Below are 6902 nucleotides of genomic sequence, written 5' to 3'. Positions count from 1 at the left end.
TACATATAAGGTGTGCATCATAGTGCATGTAACGTACTATTTAAATAATCACAAATAAAATTTAGCTGTAGAACCATATCAGATACGATTAATGATTATTTTTCAAAATTGTACTTTTCGTGCTTTTAATGAGGCAGATTCATCGATAATTGCATCAAAATTAATATTTTTCGCTACTTCATGTTCTATTGACAAGATGGACGTATTTGTTAATCTCTCCTGACCCGTGGTTGCTTGAAGGTAGTTTTTAATTAATTTGAGCTTACTGAAGCTTCTTTCACAAGAAGCCACAGTTACTGGCAAGCAGAGAAATATTCTTAATGCAATTTCTAAATTTGGATCAGATTCGGCCAAATTTTATTCATGAATTAACTAGAGAGGATCCAAACTACTTGCGCATGAAACGTTTGGAAACAATGCTAATGCCTGATGTTTAAAACTCTGCAGGGCCGGTGCAAGGATGTTTCGCGCCCTAGGCGAAACTTCCACCTTGCGCCTCCCCCGCACCCCCGCCCTGAGGCACCCGCCCCCCGCGGCAGCTCCCCCCCTCTGCCCTGAGGTGCCCCCTTTGCAGCAGCTCCCCACCCCCCACCATCCACCCTGAGGCACGCCCCCCGCCCCAGCTCACCCCTGCTCCGCTCATGAGCACCCCGAGCACGCCGTGGCTGCTTCACTTCTCCCGCTTCCCAGGCTTGCGGTGCCTAAGCTGATTGGCGCCACAAGCCTGGGAGGCGCGAGAAGTGAAGCAGCCACGGCGTTCTCGAGGAGGAGGCGGGGCAGGGGTGAGCTGGGGCGGGGAGTTCCCCTGCGTGCCGCCCCCCCCCACTTGCTGCAGGTGGCCCTCCCCTCGCTCCCCTGCCCCAGCTCCCTCCACCTAAATGCCGGCGGCGACTGGGGCGGCTGAAGATCCGGCTGTTGCGGTCGCTGCCGAAGAAAATGGTGCCCCCCAAATCCCAGTGTCCTAGGCAACCGCCTAGGTCACCTAAATGGTTGCACCGGCCCTGAAACTCTGAATCTCTGACGAGAATTCTGAGACATTCAAATTGCTGTCATATTTGAGACTTAAATCCACTGCTGCTTTTTGAAGATTAGTAATGTCCATTTTAACAAGCGAATCACCCAAAAGAAAATCAAAATCAGAAGATATCTCATTTAAAGTTTCATATCTCCAATTTAACTCAACTATTATGGTGTCAAATATGGTTTTTATTTGTACTTTGAAAGATTGTTCAGCTGATAAATTAGAAGATACGTCTGCACAGTCATAAAGTTGCTGCCTTTTTACTTTTCGCTTTCTGGATTCAATAAATTCTGCCGGTATTCCTATATTTTCAGCTGTTTTTTTACAGTCTGTAAAAATATTGACCATATCGTTATTGCTTTCACGCATCTCTTGTAAAATATTTCGTAATCCGTTGACCATTTTACAAGCCTGAGAAACAGTGATGCCTTCTGCTTGTAGGGCTTTATTCATTTTGTCAATATGAGTTAGGATATTGCACCATATGGATAACGTGCACAAAAATTCATAATTAATTTTTTCAGAAGGCTATTAACTGTTGATACTGCTTCTGGACATTTCAATGAAACAGCGACATTTTTTAGAGCCTTGGTCACTTCTGTAATCTGTGAATTTAAGGCTTCATTGCATTAGCTCTTGATGACCATCTAATATCAGCATGACCTTTTAATGATACTTTTAACATACCCATTAAAATATCCCAGCAACTGGTTGAATGAGAAAAAAAATGTGTATAACTTTTGTACAGTGGCAAAGAATGAAACCATAGTAGAATTTATGGAAGCAACACGTATTCTGACTAAATTTAGACAGTGGGCTGAACATGGTACAAAATTCGCTAATCTATTTTTTTGCAAAATGACAGCTTTGATGCCTTTATACACACCTGACATATTTGCATCATTATCATAGCCTTGGCCTCTCACATTTTGAAGATCAAGCCCATCATTTTCGAGCTTCTTTATTATTTCTTTGGCTAATCCACTTCCCATTTTTTCTTTGGTTTCAATAAAGTCTATGAAACTTTCTGCTATAGATACAATTCCGTTATCGATTCTCACGTATCTCATAATCTGGGACATTTGCTCTCGATGAGATATGTCTGATGTGCAGTCCAGAAGGATAGAATAATATTTAGCTTTTTTATTTTGGATATAATTTCATTATGAACTTGGTTTGCTAGTAAGCCAATAAATTCATTTTGTATAGCCGGTGAAAAATAACTCTCTGAACCTTTTTTGTGAGCTACGATATGCTGTTTTAGTTGAACATCATAATGATTTATAAATTCCAATAGATTAAGAAATATTCCCGAATTAGGGTTTTCTATACTGCTACACAATCCTCTAAGTGGTAAATTGTTTTTGGCGCAAAACATCACGGCATCAAGAATTATTTTTAGAATTTGTCTCCATTTTTGTTTATCAGTTTCAATAGCTTTTTGTAGTGCATCATCGGCACATTCTCCGCTTAGTAATCTCTTTTGTAAGGATTTCCATTTACAGAAATTTTCACGATGATTGGTTGAATTTTCATGTTCCACAACACGGTTTAAATTTTTCCAATCATTAAATCCTACCTTCTGATTTGCAATATTAGTTTGGTAAAGCACTGATCGAATAACATGCATGGAAAACAAAAAATGGACTTACTGGTTTCCGAGTAAATAAGCCAATTATGCTCTATGGTTTCACCATTAAAAAGCTTTTTAAAAAAACAGTCTCCTGAAAATTTTCTTCCATCTTCCGATGTTGATTCACAGAAATCTGCATATTTTCCCTGGTCAGGTCCATGTTCAATAAGGTGGCATCTTATTTTATCGTTTATACAGGGCCAGGATGGTGGATCGTTAAAATTTATTTCAATGATTCGCCTTGCAGAGGAATTATGTTGCTGATCGCGGCCATTCACATTAGTTTTAGTCATGATATCGAAGATGTCAAGTGTCTCATCATTGTCAGTAATTGATACTGAAGGTGAAATTGTAACCTTATGATCCAATTGCTGGTCGATAGCAACAATAATTTCTGAAGTTGTATAATTCTCATTGTTACTATTAGATAGTAGTGCTGAACTTAACGTCATCAGAGACATCAGCTATTGATGTATTCCCATCGTTTGATGCATTTTTCACTAGCCATTTCCCCATTGTCATTGACATTTTTTCATTTTCTGCTGTAGCATGTTTTAGTCATTTATGGTACTCTGCCCCATTCGGATGTTTAGAATTCATACTATTCATAATGCAGGGTCTTGTTCAATAGACTGGAATAAAAATTAAAAATACATAAATAAATGTATTACATTTGTCTAAACATTAAACAAAATTAATATATTATAGAGATCACAGATTCTCAGTCTGTCATCTCCATAAGAAATAAGGAATGATAAACAAAGGCACTCACTGTTTGGTGGGTCTTAAGTGGATCTGAGAAGTCCTAATATATAATAAGCGTGTGCTCACTGGGAATACTAGAACACAATTACTCGAATGACGGTTGTTGTCTCTGCAGACAAAAGCACTTACGTCATCTTTTTCTGCGCCCCTCAGCTTTGCGTGCCCGAGGCAAGTCCCTCATTCACCTCGCCCTTGTTACAGCACTGCTTGCCACTGCGCCTAGCTGCCCTGAAGGGAATGGTGTCTCTGTTAGGGTTGCCACTTTTCTAATTGCTCTGTCTCATCCCTCGAGGCCCGGTACCCATCACTTGCTCCTCTCCCCCTGTTGCACGCTGGATTGTCTCAAGGAGCCTGCCTGTAGGGAGGAGGCAGCCCTGGCTGAGCAGGTTCTGGTATGGGGTAACAACCTGGTGCCTCCCTCTGCCCAATGGTAACTGGACTTGTGGTTTGGGTGCCATTTAGGGTTGCCAGGTGCCTGAAAACCGGCCACCTGCTAACCTTAATATGGCACCCAGACACAGAAGCCAAAAAACAGACTGTCTGGGTAAAAGCCGGATGGGTGGCAACTCTAGGCTCTGTGGACACTTGCCACTAGGCTTAGCTGCCCTGAAGGGAAGGGCAGGTCTGTGGACACTTGCTGCTACTAGACGTTGCGACCACAGCAGTGCAGCAGAGGGGGTGACCCCTATAAGAACCCTGTCATCCTCCTTGACAGAAGCCACACAGAGGAAATTAAGACTGGGGAAACAGAGAAGCAGGCAGAAAAGAAAGGTGGATATAAAGTCAGAGAGGAATGGAGAAGAAAGTCCACAGAGCATTGTAAAAACTGTGCAAATAATAATGACTAGGATAGGAAGCTAGTGAAGATAACAGAGGGATAGAATTGTTATATTACTGATGATTTCTGCATGCAGAGAGAGCATTCTGGCTTTGCCATGTTTCTGGATCCCCAGCAATTTAGGCCTCAGTTTAGTAAAGCACTTAGGCACATGTTTAACTTTAAGCGTGTGTAAGTCCACCCATTTGGTTAAGTGCTTTGCTGACTCAGAGGCCTTACAATATAGGGATTTAGGAAAACTATATAATGGTGTAGTTCTAATCAGAGGCTTGTGAGTGGGCTTAAGCACAATCTCCCCCACCCAAATATATAGTGGCTGAAGTCTTGTGGGAAAGAGGGAAAGAGGAGCTGAGCCTAGTGCTACCATGAATCTCTCCTCATTCACTCCTAAAGGGAAACACTCAGCTCTTCCTTCATGAGTGATAGTGGGTGGCTGACCCTCACTATACTCATGCAGATTCCCACATCCTCTGCTTCTGTGGCCTCTGTGAATATCTGCCCCATGCAGTGCTAGGCAAAGGAGGCAGATGAGGTGGTGGAATAAGTGAAAAGAGAATCAGCTGTTGTCTGCCTTCGTCCCCCCCCCGCTCAGTTTTACATCCCAGTTTTGTATGGGACTGTTTATCAAGTTGTAAGGTCTGAGTATCCCCTGCTTCCAACCCCTTTGTGGGGTGAGGGAGGATCCCATTGCTGTTCAGTGGAGCCCCAACTGTAGGCTCTGCACAAAATCCATAGCAGCTAGGTAACTGGGACTGCAATGAGGAGTGCTCGCCAAAAGTATGAATTGGCTTCACTCCAGCCCAGACTGTAAAAGAGGAAATTGCAGTAGTTGGGACAGCAAGAGATTCAAAGCATGACGACTGTCCAGGTAAAGTATAACGATGTCCATATTCAGCAGATAGTGTTTGAGTCACTTTCTCAATGTGTAAGTTCTCATTCCAGGTTGAGTGATTTCAGGTCTTGAGAGCAAAGCAAAGGTCTGAGCTAAGCGGAGTGAGCAAGAGGAGACAGAAAAAGAACTTTTCATCAAGGAGGACTTCTGCCTTTGAGGCATTCAATAGGACATTCTGATATAGCCAGCCGCTGTCTTGAGGATAGCCAGCCCATCACTTTCCAACACCTTTCACTACTGCTGAGAGGGCTGGGGGCATTTGGCAGAGACATGATGATCTAGGTTAAAGTTCAACCGTAAAACGTTATTACATACATGGCTTTTGTCACTAGGCTCCTTTTCATCATCTCATATCAGCACTTGTTTCCTTTACAGTTATAGAACCCCAAGTATGCTCAGAATTGTTACCTCTGGACAGACATGATTAGTAGCAGGACTGAAATCAGGTTCTTGCACAGCAAGCACCAGGAGGTTGATCACCTTACAGCCACTTTCAGCATTGAGGTAGAAGACTCTTCTGTCTCTTGCCACCTCCATATCCCCTCTGCTGGATTGTTTATGGTTTACTGGAGGTTCCTCTGGTCTGGTTTTGGCACTGGCATTGTTGACTTTTCTCTGACACTATCTCTTCAACTTGAGTGCACTGGCATTGACTCCCATGTGTGCCAGCCGGAAATGCCGGCTTTCCCTAGGCTGTTGGGTTAGTTGGAGGCCCACATTAAGTGATCGCTTCCTGTTCCTCAGGGATTCTCAGCTGATGCAACTTCAGCTACACCGGCTCTGCTGTACTGGCACAGTCTTCATGGCTAAATTATAACTCCTCAGGCTACTGGATATTCTCCTGTGCTGCTACTCTTCCTATTCCTCAGGGCTTTTAACTGGGATTCCTCAGGGAATTCCCAGTAGTCTTACTGCTATGCTTCCTTTTGACTATCATCAGTGTCAATATTTTCTCCTCAGAAGTGCTGCTTTCATGGATGTCCTCCGAGGCAGCTCCTTAATTCAAAGCCGTTTGGCTGTTGTTCAGTATGAAATACCAGTTGTGCTAAAGATGAAATACTAACAGTGAAACTTGGAGGTGATAGGTTGAAGCTAGCATTAGCCGTATTCTCTAATGAGCCATTTTAGCTTGGGACTTAGGTGAGAGAGAGTTAAAATACCATGCTGATAGGCAAAGAGGGTCGGATTTAATATTGCTCTTTTAGTTCAAGGTGACAAGTACTTCTTAAAAAAAAATTCCTGTGTATCTTGCTTTGATTCTCTGGTCCCTCTAGTTTTAGATATGTGACTCTTTTTGTGTGTGTATATGCGGGAATTCCTGGATCTCTGCTGAAAAACACATTTGATTATATTGGCGATATTGAACATTTTGAAATATAGAACCCATTTGCGGTTCAGACACTGTTCAGAAAATTATGCGGAAAGTCTCCTGTTTCATGGGATGTCTGTACTGTCAAGGCTTGCTACATTTTAAAAACACTAGACCAATAAGACAGCAATAATTGTTTCTTTAAATTAAGATGACAAACTTTAAATGTAGACTGCTCTGGTGCACGCTCTCTCATAAAGAGCTTGATTCTCCACTGCTTTACACCTTGTATAATGATTTATATCTGTGCAACATGGATTTAACATATCAGGAGAGGGCCCAAACTAGACCCCTGACTGTGAACACCCTCATCTTTGGCCAGAGAAGAGTTTCGGGATTTCAGTCAAGATCTGGATCTTAATTATTATAATGTGCTAAAAGCAA

This window comes from Mauremys mutica, chromosome 4, assembly GCF_020497125.1.
Source record: "Mauremys mutica isolate MM-2020 ecotype Southern chromosome 4, ASM2049712v1, whole genome shotgun sequence".
Classification (NCBI taxonomy): domain Eukaryota; kingdom Metazoa; phylum Chordata; order Testudines; family Geoemydidae; genus Mauremys; species Mauremys mutica.
The sequence above is the reverse complement of the archived record's forward strand: the minus strand, read 5'-3'. Positions refer to the sequence as shown.